The 21,697-nt window shown below is 39.8% G+C and overlaps 2 long non-coding RNA genes across 2 annotated transcripts; one reads left to right on the top strand and one right to left on the bottom strand.

Moving 5' to 3' along the window:
- The first annotated feature begins 1,429 nt into the window (after positions 1-1,429).
- On the top strand, positions 1,430-4,092 carry LOC126388636 (uncharacterized). Its single transcript, XR_007569767.1, has 3 exons — positions 1,430-1,515; positions 2,093-2,263; positions 3,775-4,092. It is a non-coding gene; the product is annotated as an uncharacterized LOC126388636 (long non-coding RNA).
- Positions 4,093-6,869: 2,777 nt separating this feature from the next.
- Positions 6,870-12,294, bottom strand: LOC126388634 (uncharacterized). Its single transcript, XR_007569766.1, has 4 exons — positions 12,187-12,294; positions 11,847-11,879; positions 11,026-11,164; positions 6,870-7,526 (listed from the first exon to the last, which is right to left on the bottom strand). It is a non-coding gene; the product is annotated as an uncharacterized LOC126388634 (long non-coding RNA).
- Between the last annotated feature and the right edge of the window lie 9,403 nt (positions 12,295-21,697).

The following is a 21,697-nucleotide window of genomic DNA, read 5'->3' as shown; positions in this document are numbered from 1 at the left end:
AAAACTGACAGACAGAAAGTCCTACCTTAAATACTGCTCGTCCGTAGTGATCCAAGTGTCCTGAAGCCCCGACGTAAAAAGTTGTTTGGAAAAACGTCATTTGAACTCTGTTTTTAGCCTCACTGTAGCCTGTAGCTCTAACTGCCTCTCTGTGCACCGCGCACAATGAGGCTAAAAACAGAGTTCAGATGACGTTTTTCCAAACAACTTTTTATGTCGGGGCTTCAGGACACTTGGATCACTTCGTACGAGCAGTATGGAGATATTTTGTGGTTTCAATTATGTNCCCTTGGATCTCCGCAAGGGATGTGAGGACTCTAAAACTTCACCTGAGCCTCCATCGGCATATGGGTGAGTAGATAATGGCTGAATTTTAATTTTTGGGTGCACTATCCCTTTAAGATTGCCTTCTAAAGTTGATAAGACTAACATGTTAACAAAAATATGCTTACTTACACATCCAACAAACACAAACACAGTCCACAAATGCACAGGTATTGGTTCTTGGGCCACACGATGAATATATATAAAATACTGTGTTGTAGCTTTGGTTTGATCTCCACCATCTTCTGAGAAAAAACATCCTTTTGAACGTTAGGATTGAACTAAATAAGTTTTATAGGTGGCTATCAGCCTTAAAGATATGGGTTAGAAGGTTCCAAGTAGGTTTGGAAGGCCACTATCAGCAGGGCTGGGTATCAGTACTCAGTACTTTTAAAGTATTGATCGGAATAACCCAGTACCAAGTGGTGTCTAAACTTCTCCAGTCTAACGATACCTGCATTTAAGCATTTTTTTTTTACCAAGATCTGGAAAAAAATGACTATTTGCATGGTTTTGCAGCATATCATCGTTCTTTGGTGATTGCTGTACTAACACAGCAGCTACATCCCATTTATTCTGTGGTGTGTTGAAGGTGAGCACAGTGTATTTGACAAAGTTGTAAATAATTATTAACTTCAACACTTTAAAAATGTGTTGTGTAAAAATCATTTGGATGGGGAGGAGTGGTGGCGGCATGTTTTGCAATTGATTGCTTCAAGTCAAATGATGGTCATCAAATAAAGTAAAAAAAAAAAATGTATAAAATGAAGTAGTCTATTGTTATTGGTATCACTTTAAGGTTGGTATTGTAATTTTTAAACAATTCCCAGCCCTAATTATTAGTCCCTTAAGTGTGAATTGTCAGTTGTTATTGGGAGCAGTTTCATCAGGTTTTGGCCCAAAACTAAGCATTGACGTTGAGAAAAATTATCATGGTTTGGGTTAAAATAAGTAGGTTTGTAAGGTAATTGTACAAAAGTGTGACTAGGTCACCACAAAATGTATCCTTTCAGTGCCCTCTGAAGGCTGCCAGTGGTACTGTCTCCTTAATTGGTTATTGTTCATTTTAGTCAGGCATAGTTCGGTCACCTATAAAGGGGCCTAATCCCACATGTTCTCCATAGGAGTCAGTTTGACTCTGCCAACTCTGCCAACTCTCAGAGTAACAACCTGTATGTGTCCATGAAGAATGTAAGTTGAGTTTCTTTGTCCGTTCTATGATGTGTCACATTAGTTATTGGGTTTCATGCTGGAAATAAGATTTAGTCAAGTCTAATTCTTGCCAATTGACCTAGCTTAGCATTTTAGCTGATTTTGCTAGTAGCTTAATATACTTGAAATCCACTTGTAAGGAAGCTACACTTGTAGTATTTTGAGACTTCATATTTTCGTTAGCATGTTAGCTTAGCATTGCTAGCTAGCTTAGCATTACTAGCTAACATCAAAGATTAGCATTTATTAGCCTCTGGTGAGGTGATGGGTTAGCTGTGTGTTGCACGCAGAAGGCCTGTATGCCGCAGTTTCTTTGAACCTTGGTAGTGTTTCCTATAGTATTTCGATGGTATTTCTGTAATGTTTCGGTAATATCCCTATAGTATTTCTGTAGTATTCCTGTAATACTCTGATAATATTTTTTGTGATATTCACAGTATTTCGGCCTAAATTGTAGTTAATTTCCTTTAATTTCTGTCACCATAGCTTATGTTATTGTTGTTATTGTTATTGTTACAAGGTACTGATATTCCATTCTGTTGTGATTCTGTTTCAGCTACCATACATATGTATATACTCTGTGCCTACCTGGAACATGAATAAACATCATTAAACGAATACCTGCCTACCGTGTCCTTATCGTCATCCCCCAGTTGATAGTCAAACTCCTAAATCCTGAACCACCCATCTACCTCATCCTTCACATGTTCCTTCACAGTAACGTAAGGTAAGGAAAGGGTAATGTAACGTAACGTGACAAACTTAAGTATTACGTCTGTTAAAATATGTTAAAATTCACTAGTGCTTTGACACAGGACAGGAACAGCGGTCTCCTTGGTGAAAGTCCTCTGTTTTTTAGACCACCCATCTCCCTTTGCTCTTTATACTTTGTCACCTGACTTCCTCCTTTGCTCCCACCATCATTACTACAGCCACTAGAGGTCCTCACCGAATAAATAACAGAGGTTTAATGGGCTGATGGCCTTCTGGACTCTGCTAACCAATATCAATGAGGCTAATAACCACTGATAATGCCCATTTCAGGGAAGGATAACATTTGAAGCAGGGGAAAAAATTTCAATTTTCTTTAACAGTCACTTACTTTGTTTACTACTGGTGTTGCGCAGGCATACAGTGGGTTTATCAGAGCTTTTTAGTTTTCTGAAAACAGCCGCTGCTTTAAACAGGGAAGATGAGAGCCTTGGGACTGAACTAAGCAGTGAATGAGCTGTAAAGCCAAAGTTTGAGCAACTTAAAGAGGCTAAAATCCCTACAAGTAACTCCTTTCACATTAGATACATATTTTATTGAATGTACATATGGACACTGAATGCTGTTGTATGATAAATATCTCAATCATGCCTAAGTTGCCATGACAACATTATAATATGTTTAATGTGATTGGAAAAAATATCTGGTTAGAATGTTGTTTCACCTGAAATATGTTCAGCTTATGCAAAATAGCTGTATGTGATCAGACTGTTTTTCTTTACATACACACACTGATGCATGCACAACATATAAACACCTATAGTGATTTCCTGGACAGTAACGTTCTTGATATCTATCCAAAATCCTGGAGGGTGAGGCTAAAAGGCCTTAAGTCTCATCCACAATTGATTAAGGGCATCGGACTCAGTGTACATTAATTCAGTTTACGGCCATTAAAAGAAGAAGAATGCTTGGGCTTGCAAATGGCAAACTACGACTGTCAACGGCATGATGTATGGTAGCTTATTATATTCCACTCATTATGATTAATAACATAGGAAGGAATCCTCCATTCTTGTCGAGATGGAAAATGCAATTAGCTGCCTTGGCTGGCGTTGCAAGCCAGGCTTCCTCTTGGCTGCTCACATCCCCAAGATAAAACACCCAGTTTACAGCGGGAGACTCAGCATATAGTGCATGAAAACCTGCAGCTGGTTACACATCATCCCTTTCTTTCTGTTTCCCCAACATGCTTCTCTTTGATCAAGATGTTGTAAATGTTGCAGAAATTTGATATAGTTATGATTTTAAGTCGATATGACATTAACTCTTTCTATTCTTGTCTCTAAGACGTAGTGAGAACTGCTGATTTATTTGAGAAAAGTGGCGTTAAGGGAGTATGAAATCAAGAAAAACACTTTCCTTTAAAATGTAATTGATTTTTGTTTATATTTGTGGTTGTGTGTCTAATGATGGCCACATGCAGGAGGTCATAGTTTGCCCATATTTGTTTTTACCACTGGGCAGAGTCGTGAGAGGGGCGAGCAGAGGATTGGAGTGGGGCTGATGGTGGTGGTAGAAGTGAGTAATGGCGAAGAGCAAAGGGAGGGCATTCTCATCATTTCTGCCGCTGCACCTGCAATCAGCACCTATGAGACTGATCGAGCTAAACATCAATTAATGCCACGATATCCTCACGGAGACCCAGCTCGCTTTCACCTGGACTCTCAGCAGCAGCCTTCTGATTACAGTAATGACTGTGTTCGACCAAGAGACACTGATGGGAGATGGTGTTTTAGTGCAGTACTTTGCTCTCCGTGTGTTCAACTTGTGTAGTACGAAGGTACGATAAGAGATTTACTTCATAGCTTGATGCAAATCCACAAGCATATGAGGGTGGAAATAAATATCTTTTCTTGTGTGTTGTGTGATTACATTTGTTTAAACCAAGAAAAATCAGGCAGTAAACAAGACATACTGGTTAGTTTGTGTCTTTATTTCTTTACGTATTGGTCAAATGTATGTTTAAGGCCATATGAACAACAAATTTGACGTCAATTCAAGAACAAACATCCTTGTTGCAAGGGTATGAAGTAAATTAGTGATACTTAACATAATAAAATAAGCAGTGGTGGAAAGTAACTGTACTATAGTGTACTGAAGTACAACTCTGGGTACTTGTATTTTATTTTTCTTCCGTTTTTGGCAAGTACTTCTCATCAATTCAGAGGGAAATGTCGTATTTTTTACTCCACTCCACATTAATTTGACAGCTTAGTTACAAGCTGATGTGCAGATTCAAATTAGAAATATAAAATACAATCAATAGACACATTATGATATATTATTATAATTAAAGATAAGACTCTGTTTACAAGCAACCCTTCAGCAGCTATCTGAAATGGGCCATTCTGCATAATGAGTACTTTTACTTTTTGCACTTAAAGTAAATTTTGATCAGGAGCTTAAATATAGACAGTGCAGGCAGTGTGGTGGCACTGGGGCCCATGCAGAGGGTGGGCCCTCCAACAATGTGCTGGGATGAGAATGGGCCCTTATGAGTGATTGCGACTTTGGAAATATGCCTGTTTTCAGAGAACTCTCATTAAATTAAAAACAGTGCCATTTGCTACATATGCCCTTGAGAAATGCACACCCATCTTCATCACTTTTCTGTTTTTGTTTCGTGGTAAAATAGTTAATAACATCTACAACAAAATTATATGCTTATTCCAGATAAACTAAACTATTAAAATTGCTAAATTAAATCAATACTTTCTCATTTTCTTTGGTATTTTTTGTCATAGACAGATATGCAATGATGATTGTTAGGTGATATGTATGTTGATGTTATCCAATGTCAAGTCTCTGATCATGTAATGAGACCATATGTGCACAATAGCATGCACTGAGGCATGTCGCAGTTAATTTACCCCACTGATTCTGATGCTAATACTTCTGGAGTTTTACTGAAGTTTAATTTTAAATGCACAACTTTTACTCATAACAGAGTAACTCTACACCGTGACATCGCTACTTTTATTTAAGTAAAATATCTGAGTACTTCCTTCACTGCTGCTAATTAGAGAAAATGGCTACTTTAAAAAAAAAAGAAGAGACCAAGCATTACAGATTAGAAGAGAGACATGTAATGAAAGACTGAAGTAAGTTTCTCAAAACTTTTACATTTTGAACTTCATAAAAACTTGCTTTTTGTTTGCTTGTTTCTAAATTTCCTCTCAGTTTGAAAATTTTACTAAATTATCTTCAGACTGAACTAGTTTAAAGACCAACTGATAATGAGCATAATCAGATTACATGTTTGAGCTGGTGACAATGGTTTCAGTCGATGATTCATGACTAGATCGCAGATTGGAAGTAACAGCACAGATCCTTCACATGATCTCAGCCCGTAGGAGCACAGACTGTCCTGTAACCAGAGGGTCACAGATCTGATCTCATAATCTTTTGTTAGATCACACTAACCCATCCACACTGGAACGGCAGCAGAACGGGTTGATTTTCAAACGCTTAAAGCAGCATTTATCCATGTCCTCTGGAAAAGTGACATCTGAAGTTCAAGGAGGCGATCAGGGTAGATGTTTAGGCCTACAAGATGTCTAGCTTTTTTTTTAAGATATATTTTTTGGGGGCATTTTGCCTTTAATGGACAGGGAAGCGTGAGGGGGTGAGAGAGAGAAGGGGGGATGACATGCAGCAAAGGGCCACAGGCTGGACTCGAACCCGGGCCGCGGCGGCAACAGTCCTGCACATGGGGTGCCCGCTTCACCACCAAGCCACTGACGCCCCAAGATGTCTAGCTTTGACACTAAAGATGACGTGCATACCCTCTCCTACCAGCTGCATTGGTTTCTTTTAACCATGATCACAATCTTTTCCTAAATTGTCACAAACTGATCCACATGGCCCAACCAAGCCAAGCATATTTATAACTTAAATACTTATAGCATATGAGGAAACCTTAAACTAACAGTAATGTGTAATTTTAAGTGCATGGGTGCAATGTTATGGTGCAGCAGCACAAGACAGAACATCAACCAAAAACCACATGGATGTCTAAGGGGAGGAGAGACAGCAACTGAGCTCCAATAAGGTTTTTAAAGGAGACACTGGCACACAGGGCCCAGGTGTTGCCAGTGCTGCTGATGAGCCCAGGTGTGACCACTTTGCTGATGAGCCTCTGCCACACCCTGCTCCAGTGCCTGCAGAGAAAGCAGTCACACAAAGTAACAGGCAGACGGGGAGGACAGGATCGTCACATTATCCAGACCATAACCATTTTATACATTGTTCTCATATATTGGTCATATCATCTGGGTATAAAGACTTGCTGAGCTTAGAAACCACTCGTATAAGTTGTTTTGGAAGCAACACTTTTGCTAGACAATGATTCTGTGAAACCCTGGATTGTATTAATTACCAACATTTTCAAAATTCTCACTTTCTACAGTATAAATGCATAACATTAGGGGAAAATAATGTTAAGAGCAAAGAAATATTGGTGAAGATTTGGTAAGAGTTAGTCAATTAAACAGTTAGTGGTGAATAATAAAAAAAAATGTATGTCTCTGTTGCTTTAAAAATGTCTTTATTTATTCACAATACTGGTCCCAGAAACAGTGGCATGGAGTTTGCTTGACAAACAATACCAGTTACACCAAAGAAAACAAGGTCACACAGAGAGGCGTGTGTGGCTCTTTGGAACATACAGTCGAGTCTCCATCCATCATAGCACAAAGTGAGACACCCCAAGGTCTTATAATCTTCCCAACTAGACAGTGTAGACCTCCGGACCAGCTTGGCAGAGTAGGTGAAAGTGACAGGCCTGGATTGCTTAGCTGTGCCAGTGCAGAAACATACCCTTTTACATATATATTATATATATATTTTAAGCTTGGGAAAACACGCTAAAAATAGGCAATACTTCCCCATTGCCAGTAGACGAGTATGCCTTTCTGTTGTGTCACACTGGTGTCACAAACGCACTGGAAAACAGGGTTAGTTAATGGACAACTCTGTCGCACTCCAAAGTCCAGTGCCTGTGCAGCGACTCCCGGCGTCAGACACTGATGAAGAAAGCCATCCTTTAACGTTGGCATGAAACATGGCCAATTGCCGTCGTAGTTTAACAGCAGCTGGTGGCATCAGGGGAAACGCAGCGAGGCAAGAACAAAAGTTAAGGTGACAGGAGAGTGGTGTTTGTGTCCTGGGAGATTAGAAAGCCAGACCTGTTTTTTCCTCATCCCAACCACGTGCATCTGTTGTTGAAGGACAGACAACGTCAATTCATAGTTATACCAACATAGTGCTTTTATTTTGAAAGAGACTGCATGCAAATGGTATATTTACTGTGAAAACGGAAGTGTATTTTGAAACAATGCATGCAACAGGCAGAACTTGACATGGCGTACCAGATCGCCAACAGTCATATCTCGATGGGGAAATCCATAACTAAATGTCGATGTGTGACGAGATTGGAATGAGAATGTGTTGGCATGGAGGCCGGCGAAAATGTCACGGTGGTTACTTCTTTTTTTTTATATCTGTTACTTATTCAGTCTGTCCGTCAAACTCGGTGCCAAATAATTTGGAGCAATGTACGAGTGCTGGTTAGACTGAGATGGATTTTGTGGTGGCATGCCATTTCATTGTGCCAGAAAAGGGGCAAAAATGAGTACGTCTGCCCGGGTGTCAAGTTGCAAATCACTGCCAATCAGAGCTGATTGGATCTGGAGCGGATTAATACCGTTGTCACCAAAGGCGTTTGAGCATGAGTCACTGAGCCCATGTTAGCATGATGGACAATGAGACTACACGACAATGCAAAGAAACCCAAATGACTAGTATTCAGTGGGAGTTTGGTTACAGTGCCTCAGACTTTAAAGTGAGTGAAATGTGTTTGAATATAAAACCAGATGTGACACCTTACGTCGTAGTCGCTCTGCTGGGTGTCTTTGTGGTGTAGTCAGCGCACACAGGAATCAGAAAAAGGTCACATCCAAAAGTAGATATGAACAAACAACAACATAAAATCTGACACAAGCAGCGGTTAGAAACTGAACATGAAGTCCTGCAGTGTGAACATAGCTGCAGTTAACACCTTGCTGGCTCTGCAATCACATCTGCCCTCCTTGGCCCGGATTCAACTCCCATCAGCCCCCTCTGCACCGTCTCTCCCTCTCAGCCTTCCTACAGCCTCAATAAAGAAAATATAAAGTGTGTGTGCATGTGTGTGTGTGTGTGGACTGACCAACTCTCCTATTAGAGCAAGGGAAGAAAAACACCACCAGCAATCGACTAACAGCAACTTGAGATGGCGGGCTCTCATCCATCACTCTGCATGTTCGCGGACGCCATATGAAAACACAAACAAGCAATCAATTGTTTTGCGCACAGCTTGAGGCCTCCTAATAGAGCACATTTATCTGACGCCGCGGTGGTAGCCCCAGCAATACTTTAATTTGTGAGACATTATGTTGAGTTAATGCCTACCAGGTTGCCGTTCAACCGGGGGGACTTGGCACATTTGGCGGCGTTGTAAAAGCCGGCACCGCGCTGTATTGTACTGGGACGCGGTGATGTAAATGATCTCACCCGCTGTATCTTTAATGGGTTGTGAAATGAATTTATGTGGGAATATTTGCAGAGGAATATTGCATTGTATCATGGCGTAATTAGAGAGCAGGAACTGCGCTGGCCCCGTACGGAAGCTGCTGCACGACGGCCGGCGCTCTGTTTGTCCTTCGACCGCCCCTGTGATTGGATGGAGAGAGCCTGGTGAAGAGAGAGAGAGAGAGAGAGAGAGAAAGAGGGAGGGAAGCCAGGGCTCTCTAATAATGATGCACCCTCAGGCCTAATGTGCCATCTCCCTCTCTTTCTCTCTCTCCCTCTTTCTCCATGCTCTGGTCTTGTAAACACACACACACACACACACACACACACACACACACACACACACACACACACACACACACAGAGCACAGTGCGTTTCATTCTTCCTCAGATGTGTACAATGCCAACAAAGAGTTCATTACAAAAGCCTGTTTTTTCCTTCATGTTGCAAATAAATTTAACCTTAAACTCATTATTTGATTTCTGGATTATGAACAAAGATCCAGTCAATAAAAGGGTTTTTATTCTTTCAATCGAGGCATTAAATTCACTAAAAGCCAGCATATTTCATTGTGAGTGTAAATTTTGAATGCTGCCTTTTCTCTCCAAATTATGGTAAATTCATTTTGGACACAACCAGGGTCTCGGCTTTAGTGTTTTCCTGTGCTGCTGACCCCTTTGTCTCATAACGGGGTCACACCATCACAGCCCTGCTTCCCATTGCATCAAGTGACAAGCTACAAAGCCTGGTGACTGAATCCAGTGTGTTTAATTTCCCAAAGAATAAATGACACAGTGTTAACACGCTGTCAGCATCGCTCTCGTTTTAACAGGGCCTCAGTTTAAAAAGGCTGCTGTCATTTTGCTTCTCCCTGTGATTGGGCAAGTCTCTCTGCTTTTCCATTACCGTCTGTGGTGTTAATGAAAAGGGGGATACCGTCTCGTTGGTGATCATCATCAAAAACATAAGCTCAATTTTAAATTTTCACAGACTCGGGATGAGTTTATGCTCCCTTATATAATCGAGCTTCATGACTATGATCCATGAATTCACCTTTGAAAGCATCTCTGCCCTTAAAGGGGATTAAAACACATATCACTACCAACCAATACAAAAATCACCCAAGCTATTTTCAGAACATTATTTATTTGTGTTTTTTCCCCTCTCAGGATAAAACGAGCTCAGATTGTTGCTGCAATAAATTAAAACAGTAAGGAAAATACTATACATGGGGAAAAATGTTTAAAAAAGTAAATAATAAAGGGAATAAATGGTCAAAAAATGGTTAAATAAATATAAACGTAAATAAAACATGATGAAACAGAACATTAAAAATACACACAATGTGAATCAATGAAATATTAAGACAGTACATGAACATGAATATGATGCTAACATGAATTAAAAACACAATATAGTAAAGGAAGCCATGATGAGCCTGTTATTAATATTGAGTTATAGATTCGTGTCAGCTAAACCATAGAGTCGGGAGTGGGTTAACCCTCCCTGGATATCATTCATATAGACTTTTGTTTGCAGGCAGATGTCACCCTCCTCCTCACCCTCCTCCTCCTCCTCACCCTCCCTCTCCAGAATCGCCCGGGGCCAGGCTCCTGCCCGCTGCCCGGGGTTGGGGAGGCTGAGCTCGGCCTGACAGGCGGCTGGTGGCTCTTCAATGCGGCAGAGGAAATTAAATTACCGCTCCTGTTGCCCGCTTTGTAAACAAGACAAAAGCCAATGATACGGCCAATTACACTTAAATACGACGCATGTGTACAACAGGCTCTCAGAGCAGACTGTGGAGTCAGGGACGGAGAGGAGCGTAAACAGGCTGTAGGGACAAATTGTGTTTTTATTTGTGCTGTAGAGATTTGTTGTGGCCAAATAATCATTTTTGATTTTTTAAAATTCATCATAGTAGTTTGCAAAATAAAAATCGGGGCTGAGTGAAAAAAATATGAATAGCATATATAATAATATATTAATCAAAGTTTTGCCTTTGGTGGCTGAATTTGGCTAAATCAAAGGTTTCAATTATGTCTTCTATCAAAATATGTATTATCCAATACAATTTTAATTTTAAGTTATTGTGGGAGGCAGATAATAATTAATCATCTGCAGGAAACATTGCTTGACCTACCTACCTACTAAGTGTATTCATATTTAGCAACAAAGCAGGAAGTGCTCTGATGTTCAAAAAATTTAGCCCAAAATTATGAACATTTCCCTTTGCAGTGGTGCATCTTGCAGCAGTTGTGCAGCTGTGGACGAAATAGTTGACTCCTGCAGACAAAAGAAAATAAATGCATATTATAATCTGTGAAGGGTAGCTTGTAAAATTATTAATTGGTTAAACTCAATTGACTGGGGAAATATGACTGGCTTTAATGCAGAACTTATTGACTTAGCATCTGCTGCAAAATGATAGAAATCAGAGGCCTATGTGCACATTTTAGGAAAAAAAATAACAGCTGTAAAAATAAAAAAATATATAAAATAATAAGGATAAAATAATGAAAATAACTCTGTATATTTTCTATGCAAAAACATGACAGATTAAATTCACTGTCGTCACTTTAATTCTGCAAAACGAAGCTAAATCCGTGCTCCCAATCTCCTCTCCCTTCCAAAAATCCTCCTCAAACTGCCTTCACAGTCTCACAATAAAGCCCCGATGAAAATGGCGATCAGAGTAAATAAAATAGATGGTCTTTATCAAAGTAAATTAGATTCAACTAAATAGTTCACCGGAGGGGCAGAGCAGTTCCTGTAATTCACTTTAAGGTTCACCAACTTACTCAATAAAGCCCTGGCTAGGAATCTAACTGATGTCTAATCGATAGGTTTATCTGAGGCGAACAGCTGGGAAGAGCAAAATGAATCGGTTTGCATTTAAAAGGAAAAGTGGAAAAGATAAAGTCGAGGAATCTGAAGTCGTGTAATGAAATTGCGGGTTTTATTTTACCTGTTTGTGTCGATTTTTTTTCCTTCAAATAGACTGAAGTCACAGGGGAAAAGTTAGAAATAAAACACAATATTATTTATAAAAAAATATCTTTTACCAACAAAATTTAGTCTATAATAATACTAATAATAATAGAATTGTACATAAAATAAATAATAATAATAATAATAATAATAATAATGAATTAGTTAAAAATAAATTACCTGTTTTCNATAAAAAAATATCTTTTACCAACAAAATTTAGTCTATAATAATATTAATAATAATAGAATTGTACATAAAATAAATAATAATAATAATAATAATAATAATAATAATGAATTAGTTAAAAATAAATTACCTGTTTTCTTGCAGCCTGTGAGGCCTGTAACGCTCAGTGCAGCAACATGACATCCCTCCATCCTCCCAGTCCCAAGCCTGCATTTCAGCGATTTCTCCTCTCTTTTTTCACTGTTTTCACTCCCCCCTCTTCTTCCCCCTCCTCCTCCTCCTCCTCTCCACCCCTCTCCTCCTTTCCACTCCGTCCAGTTTCGAGTCGTCTGATCCGGGCAGGAGGCGCCAGGTTTTCCCCTGAGGGAGGCGAAGAGTCAAGGACTGAACCCTCCAAATGCAGAATAATGTAATTCCACACTCTGAATAAAAAGGGTTCCCACATGCAGGATGGTTTCTTTGTGGGGTTGTAGTTTATAACAGAACCCTACACTCTGAAGAAAAACAGATGCTGGTGGCAACGGAGAGGTGGCTCTCCCTCCATCACAGAACCATGGGGGTTGTACACTCTCAAGAAAACAGGTCTCACAGGCTGCCAAACAATGGCTCTCAATCTTTTGTTTAATCGCTTAGTTATTGAGTATTAGGTGCGTGATGACGTCAGAGTCCATCAGGATAAACAACAAAATCGTGCAGATGATTAGAGCAGTTGTAAATAAACTACTAACTCTGGACATCACCTAAACCAGTGGTTCCCAACTGCTGGGTCATGGTCCAAAAGTGGGTCGCATGTCCCTTCCGAATGGACCGAAAGTGACTCGCAAACATGTCACTTTATTTTTAGGTACAGTGAATTCTTGGCAGTTTTTTTTAACTATAGGACACCTACTTGACAGAGAAACTAGCTTGTCGACATGAGGAAACGCTTAACGCTAAATGTATTAAACTGTGTGGACTTAGAGATCTGGACCCTGTGCTGGACCCATTGGGAACCAGTGACCTAAACTATCTTTTCTGGAAAATCGTGAATGTACCTTTAAAAAAACTGTGTTATGACAACTACAGTAAGTAAACTAAGTCACGGTTGAGTGTTCTGCAGTATCTATTGAATGTTTGCAATAAATAGTTTGGATAATATGTTACTAACAAACTAACATTATTAAACTAATAGGACCCTAGTTGTAAAAAAAAACACAATTGGATATTATCCACTGCAAAAAAAGTAATAAAAATAGATAAAATAGAATCAAATAAAAATAGTAAAGAATGAAAGAAAGAAAACCTTTACTTTCTATGACATTACCTTATCTGATTGTCTCAGTGTTTTCACATTAATATCACGTTTAATTACTAACTAATGTAATTATTCCAGAAAAACTGAAAAACATAACATGCAGCCTGTTTTTTTGCACAAATAACTCCAAATTGCATGTGCGATTTTTAAACTGTTGGCACTGACCTATTGAACCAGTGTTTAGCCTGATGGAATAAATGTCTTGGCACAATTTAGTAGCATTAGCATTTAGCATTAGGTTAGCTTAGTCTCTGGGTTTTAGGAGTTCTGTAGGTTATAAATGTTACTGTATATCATATGCACTTTATTTTCTTAAATCTAGATGCATTCTAAAATGTGTTTGTACATTTTAAAATACAGTTTGCTTCATGTCTTGGCCTCTACTCTCAAGCTTTTGATAGCTTACCAGGGTTTCACATCTGCACTATTTCTTATGAATTGTGCATGTGCTTTTTCTTTACCTGCTCCCGTGAATACATTTGCGAATTGAAAGTTCTTCTCAAGCTTTCAGTATCACCAAATGGTTCTTGCACCATGAAAGGACATCATTCAGATTTTGACTGTTGGAGAAGATTTCCAGTTGAGTGAATAAGAACAGCAGAGTGCAAACTTGTTGAGACAGAAGACGTGTTCAAGAAACGGAAGTTTTCTCTCATATGTTTATTTTCCTAAATGTTTGGTTACTCAGCCCTCATCAGGGTTTGAAACGCTGCAATGAGAGAATTACTTGTATTTGTTTACAGTGATTCTGAGTCAACCCTGGAGTCCACACTCTCAGTAAAAAGGTTTGTAAATGGTTTTTGTATCATGACAAGCACTGCATAGAATTGGCATTGCAGAATTATTTGAGTGTGTAGAATCCTACAGCACTACAATGGAGAACCTCAGGCCACATGCACACATACCTTTTCATTTTAAATTGAAGTCTCAGTGCACACAAATATTTTAGCACCCTTTTTAGAGATTATCTTATACTAACACAACTGAGCATTCACTATATTGGGCATGCACATGCCGATGTAGACAGGAAGTAGATTGTCCACTATGTGTTTGTTTGCTTAGTTACAGAAAATACTATGGAGATAGTACAAAGTAAGACCAGAGATTTCTTGACTTGTGCCGACAATGAGGTGGAAAGGTTTCTGAAAATAAAACATGAGCACAAGGCAGTCAAGGCGGTGGAAAGCATTTTTTGAGGCACTGTATTGCAAACATGGCAGCATAACAGGAGCATTATCCATTGCTGGAGGAAGCCATGGCAATGGGAAAGGAAGAAATCACGAAAGGTACCTAGCTGTAATGTTTGGCTTGACATGTTATGAGTGATAGGATCCAACTAAGAAGCAAACGTAGATCTCTGTGTCATCATTTTCAAAAGTCTTAATTTCCTCCTGCCCAGATTGAAATGCTACCCTGGAATTTAAAACCGAAAAAGGGTCAGCAGTGTTTTCAAAGGTCTCCATTTTAGACTGAACATTTGATGAAACCACTTATCAAGTTTTCACAATCACAAAGAGACTCTTTGGACTACTATGATGGTACAACACAGAGGTGATCAGAACTTTGTTATTGAAGCCTGTTCCATATGACCTCAATGGTAATTTATGCCGCTGTAGTTCTATGAAATAGGTCATTTAAGCTTGTGGAGAAAACTTGCACGCAAAACCAACCTGGTCTAACTCGGAAGTCATTGAAATCCAGCGCTTGGGTAGTGACTTCTGGCATCAGACACCGACAACAAAAAACATCCTTTCATGTCAGCGTTATACGCGGACAGTCGTTGGCGGTCACTGACAACCTAATGGTACCATCCATGTCTTGCTAGCTTGTCTGATAGTAAATAACTTTCTGAAGTTAGGCTAAATTATAACGAGGGCAAAATGGCGTGGCAATTTTCAAAGGGGTCCCTTGAACTCTCATTTCAAGATATCAGAATGAAAATGGGTTCTATACCCAGGAGTCTCCCCTAAACTAACCAGGTCTCACTCCGAAGTCATTTAAATCTGGCACTTGGGCAGTGACTTGCAGCGTCAGACACCAACGATAAAAGCCATCCTTTAAGGTCGGTGTGACATGTGGACGGTCGCCATTATAGTTTAAAGGTGCCCAGTGGCATCACAGGGAAACACAGTGGGACAACAATGGAAGTTAAGGTCGCGAAAGTCTGAGTAGGGCAGGCAGGAGGGATGGTGGATGTGTCCAACAAACACAGACCCTCACCCAGGTGAGCGGTGTTTGCGTCCATCATGGAAAGTCCATGACCAAACGTTGATATGTGACGAGGTCAGAGTGAGAGTAATTCTAACGTACAGAAGCCATTGAAAGAGCATTAAGTCCTTAATATTAGTTGGGTGATAAACCTCACACAATACATTACTGAACCATTAATTCAACAGTTCAGTGAACAAATAAAATATGGAAAAAAAAAAAATTAAACTTCAAAATTTGAGGGTGTGCAGGGTGGGGGCCAATGTGGGTACTTGGCCCCAGCATATCTAAAATCCAGCCTATGGCCCTGACAGGCTACAGGGGAACGTTGAGGGATAAATAAACGGAAAATAAAACGTATTCGAGAACCACATTATTTCTTAGGCTATTTAACGCTTTCATGAGTTGTCAGAGGACGACCAAGCCTCCCCTGACCACTGAACCCTGTTTTTTCCGGGTGTAAATTCTGAAATTCAAGCTAACAGCAGCAGAGAGCCAAACAGGGCCTGGGAGGGAGGAGGATGACAGCCTTCGTCACACTAATCTCCGACATCCTTGATTGCAGAGGCAGTTTTTTCTCCCCTCCCCAGGTCTGGGATCATTTCAGCTGTCAATTTAAATGCGTCCGTTATCGGACAACTTAAAGGCTAGACATCCATTATCGGACGCCCCTTCTGTCTGGATTTGCCTTTTGCCAATTTTTTTTTTTTACGCAAAATTTGGACAAGACTCCACAAACAACCAGCTGACAGCATGTAAAGGAGTTAAACCATGCATGTCCGTTTTTTGTTGATACACACATTCGTGTTTTGTCGGATTAAATGTCAGTGCGCTGCTCTCCTGGTGTGAGCAAATGCAGGCCACATCTCTTGCAGCCAAATAGCTGCGGCACTGGAAATGAACATTTTGAAAATATACGCATTCATCAAACTGAAACTAGGTCAATTTTTTGCACCGAGATCTGCATTGTTGCATCGTCACATTGTGCACAGCAATAAGAAACACTTGCAATAAGTGTGTTTCCCCTCATCGTCTCTCTTTGCAGAAACAATTAGTGAACACCAAGTCCGAGGAAGCGTCTCCCATGATGAACTGTGGAAAAACCCCAGTGACCAATAACAGGCTTTGCACAAACTAATGACACAAAACAGCGTCTAACAAAATCAAGAACATCAGCAACAACAGTAACAGGCTTAATCATCATAATTATGATACTGTAAAGCACAGTGTATTCACTCTAGTGCTATGCTCACTGTGGATACTTGTTAAATACTTCCATTTCCTCTCCATGCTGCTTCCACTCTGCAACATGTCTGGAGACACTTTACCTTTTTTTTTGCTTCCTATGTTTCTTCTGTTCGTTTTAATTTGGTATGTAGGCCCCTGGTCCCCCAAATGAAAGCTAAACCGACCGGTAGGTCGCTAATATATCGGGGAGGCAACTGTGACAAATTCCTTTTGTCTCCGCTTTGCTGGTACTTTATTACCCAGACGAGCAGCATGGCCTGGAGATAACGATTCATCACGCACAGCCGGCAACCATAGACAACGCCTTTGGGCAAAGTCAGCGAGGAGCTCTCATATTGAGAAAGAGAGGGAGTGTGTATGTGTGTGTGTGTAAGAGAGACAGAGTGTGTGAGAGGGGGGTATACCTTAATTGGCAATGGGGTTTTATTGCATTAGTAAAATTGCTGATTACAATCCTGCACAGCATCATGTCACGTTTGCATTTCAAAGCTATAGGTAGACCTCCTATTGGCCTATTTTATAGCTAGTTTTATAGTGGCAGCCCATAATAAGTCAGGGATCTTTATTTAAATAATAATAATAATTTTAATTCCCTCATGTTTTGCAGCTATAGCTTATTAGATAAAATTTTAATGATCCTGATGGGAGAGCTGGGTCACTGAGGCAGCAGATAGAGAGATGTATAAGAAGAGAGCAAAAGTAGCCTATAATGAAGATACTTAAAGAAGCATTTAGAGGAAACGGGGAGCATGAGCAGTTCATACACTCCCACCTCATTATGTACAGAAATAGTGTCTCCCTTTGCAGAATGTGTCAGACACAAAAAGGAGAGAGGTGTGGACAGTTTGGTTTAAAAGGAGTTTGCTTGTTTTACAAAAAAAACCCTTGAATTTCATAACAATAATTCCTTTGTAGCTTTGATTAAAAACATAATTATTCTAATTTTCTTCTGCTCAGACGTGTGCAGAAATACAATCGTAAACTGAAAACAGATCATATGATGAGATGTTTCACGGAGTCAAAGGTGCCACATCAGTCTGAAGACTCCCAACTGCACATTAGAAATCAGATAACTTTTAAAAATCATTTTTAATTTCCGTCCGCTTCATTATAGCAGCAGCTCGTGGGAACTAATCACAATGAACGGCCTCAATTGTTGAGAATAATGAAACAAGACACTTGGTGTCTTGTTGAGTAAGCTCTGGTTGTCAGGCTCAATAAAGAGGACTCTAATATTGCTCCTGATGATTAGAGGTTTGCAGTTTTACCACTGTGTTCAACATGTTGGCAAAGAGCCTGAGTCGTGCACATGCAGGGAGCTGATGTTCATGTGAGCAGGACACATTTTGGAAAGGTTTTAGGTGTAGGATTTCAGTAGGCCTGTGACTTCCTGCTTCGGGACGTGTGGATTTTGAGGATTATTTACACTGTCTACCAAAAAACATAATCAGCTGACGTCCAGTAAATGTTTTCAACCCTGAGTATAACTCTGTGTAATAATAATAATATTTTTGGATTTTTTTAAAAAAATAGTTGGTCAAATGTAGCCTGATAAATGAAATAAAAATGAATTTAAAAAAAAAGTACTCCTGCTGTTACAGTTACAAATTAGTATCATAAACCTGCACAAAAATCTGTCACTTGTTATCAGAACATCTACTTACTGGAGATATTTACACTGTTTTCACTGGCTAAATATTGGCACAGTTAGAGAATGTATCGTGCTGTCTTGCTAAAAATGACAACAAACTTCTCACAATGACTTTCAGTAATAAAGGCAGTCATCAAACAGCCCAAACTGGGAACACTTGTGGGTCTTTGACATTGAAAACCCAACATGAAAATAATAAGACATGCCAGATTAACCCTAAAAAGTGCAAAAATAAACAGCATGATGGTGTTTAAATCAACCTGACGTACTATAGTCAGAATATACGCCTATAAATAAATGTATATATATGAGGAAACTGGCTTGTACTTATATACACGGGCGTCGGTTTCATTTCTCAAGAGGGGACCCATATGAAACGAGAGGTTTCAGGGTCATTTGCCAGAAAATTTTGAGCATCAAACACTAAATTTTTGGCATTCTGGTGAATTTTATGCACCAACATGTGCGTTTTTCTACATCAATTAGTCGTGCAAATGTCTTTATTTCTGATAAAATCAAAGCCCTCTGCTACTTCTGTTTTTATCGGGGGTTAGAAATGCACATGCTCTAAATATTAAGGGAGGTGAGCCCCCTGCACCCCCCCTGAAAGCTACACCCATGCTTGTATAGCCTGTATAGCTCCTACTATTGTAACATTAAGTACAGGTGTGTTGTATGTCTTAACACGTAGTTTGCATGTCTATTAGACTTGTATTTTCTTCTTCTTCTTCTTTTTAACATGCCTGTAAGGAGAAGTATAGACAATAAAGACACTTCGGCCAATAAACTTTGACTTTAGGTTGATGCACATGGCATCCTGTCTTTCTTTGTAAAACAAAATAAATGTGTAAAATGAAGGCACTGCATGACGTTTAAACACCCAAACATACAGTAATAAGAAAAATGTAATATTAATTCAAATATACAGCGATACAACGTAGAGGTGTGCTGTATCATAGCAACACTCGACTCTCCATTGAACACTGTGAACTAACCTGAGGTGTAATTTCCAGTTGTTCTGATATACTCCAAAAATAAATAAATAAATAAAAGCCAGAGGAGCAGCCTATTTAGCATATTTAGTACTATTCTGGCAGAAATTGGCATGATGGCCAACTTAATTATTCCCCTAATTTTGTATTGGTTACCATAGTCCCCAAATGTATGTAGAAATTCCGGAAATGGGATTCAAATCAAATTTATTTACTGGGTAAAGCCCCCCTGTGTTATTGTGCCCCCACACTTCTCAAACCAAAGTTACGCCCTTGAACTAGCCCTCACTGACTGATCAGAAGACATACTGATATAACATATATGATAAAGTTTGGGAACCCCCCGTGTTGTTCTATGTAAACAACCTGGTTTGTGGCTCCAAAGGTGGCGCACAATCAGACCCCACATCCCCGCTGCTGACATCACCACCACAGAGAGAGATGTGTTACCTCCAACATTATTTCCCAACCTTCCGTCCCATAGATCTCCCCGGTTTTGCATAAACGGCCAATTACCTTGTCAGTAAGCTGATCTGCGGGCTCAGTGCATCCTCTCGTCCCTATTCATTTCAGTGTAACGCGCAAATATAAACAGGCCTAATAGCAGCTCCACTCGCACCGCTCTCGTCCCCGCGCCGTTATTGATATGGCCTTGAATTCACACAATTGATTTTTATGCTTCCCTCTAGCCACCTTGTGCAGTTGAGAGATATCTTTATTCGCACGGAAAGTGAAATAAGTGCGTAATAAAACGGTGATATATTAAATTCGTTTTTCCCCGTGTCGCGCTTTTATTGTGAGCCATTTTTCATCTTTATTGAATTGAGACCCCGGCGATCCGCGTCGTCGCTTCGGGCGGAGAAAGGTTAAATAATTTGTGCAAATCAGCAACACATTTGGCTTTCATGATGTGACTCCAGCTGCTATTTATTCCTTTAATTATCTATCTATCTATCTATCTATCTATCTATCTATCTAGCTATCTAGCTATCTATCTATCTATCTATCTATCTATCTATCTATCTATCCTTTTTCTCCTCATTTGGACATGTAAAACCTTTATTTCACTCCTGGGTCTGTACAGTGTCTCCTATACAGACTAACGGTGGGTTTACATTTCATTACTTTGTGATAATGTCCGCTGGAATGGGCCTATCAGTGCCTTTAAATCAGGCCTGTACACTCCGCACACTTCCCGTCAATAGCACCGGATTTATGGCTTCATTGTGCGCAACAGATTATTGCTTCAGCGGCTCTCCTCTCTCACACGCGCATAAATCTGGTCCAGTATTTGTTGTATCTTGCAGGACCCGTTGCACTGATGCATCCCTGCCATTAAAAATAAGGGGATGCCACTCAGGCCCATCCTCCAGCATGATGTGCAACTTGCCATTTCGGTTTTTATATTCGCTCAGTGTTCATTGATCCGAATATTTGTGGTTCCCTAAACTGGTGTGCCGGGAAACTCTTGGATGAGTTACATGGGTCCATGAGTGAGTGCGTGGCTGGTTTAATTGCGCAGACAGTGAGCGCGCACACAAAAGGACACCCGTGTATTATTTGGTGCCTTGGAAACATAAGTGCTCACCTCCTGTCGGGTTCTGTACCAAATCATGTCCAACAGCAGGGTTCTGGTCAGGTGGCAGAGAGTTCCCAAACAACATCGTATCATGGGAGATTCTCCAGGGGCCTGAATGTAAAGACCACCATTTAAAATGTTTTGTACTCAAGAGCAGGGGCGTAGGTTTTGTTTCAATATTGGAGGGGACACATATGTAATGGGGATCCTCTGCCAGACATTTCTGACCTACTTTCATGCATTCTGATGATTTTCATGCACCAATTTATAATTGTAATGTCTAATTTTGTCAAAATAAAAGCTCAACATTAATGAGATGTTGAAATGATATACAAAAGTAACATTAGATGACATATCTTTTGCAATATGAAAGTAACTTAACTTATGTTTATGTCACTTTAGGTGCAACAGCTCTTGTTTGGCAGACGGGTCATGAGCTGCTCCCCAGAACAATAGAAAATGAATATGCGTGGAAGAGTGTGGAAGTCATTTCAACATTTGTATAGACAGCAAGAAAATTCTTACCTGCATTCTGGTGAATTTTTATGCACCATTTTTTGCCTTTTCTGAGTCAGTTTATGGTGTAAATGTCTTTAAATCTGTCAAAATTAAAGTCTTATTTTATTTTCATGTTTTAAATATTGCGGGGGGGCATGTCCCCTGCGTCCC

Source organism: Epinephelus moara, chromosome 4 (genome assembly GCF_006386435.1).
Source record: "Epinephelus moara isolate mb chromosome 4, YSFRI_EMoa_1.0, whole genome shotgun sequence".
Taxonomy (NCBI): domain Eukaryota; kingdom Metazoa; phylum Chordata; class Actinopteri; order Perciformes; family Serranidae; genus Epinephelus; species Epinephelus moara.
Note: the sequence above shows the minus strand (reverse complement) of the source record. Positions and strands in the feature narration are given on the sequence as shown.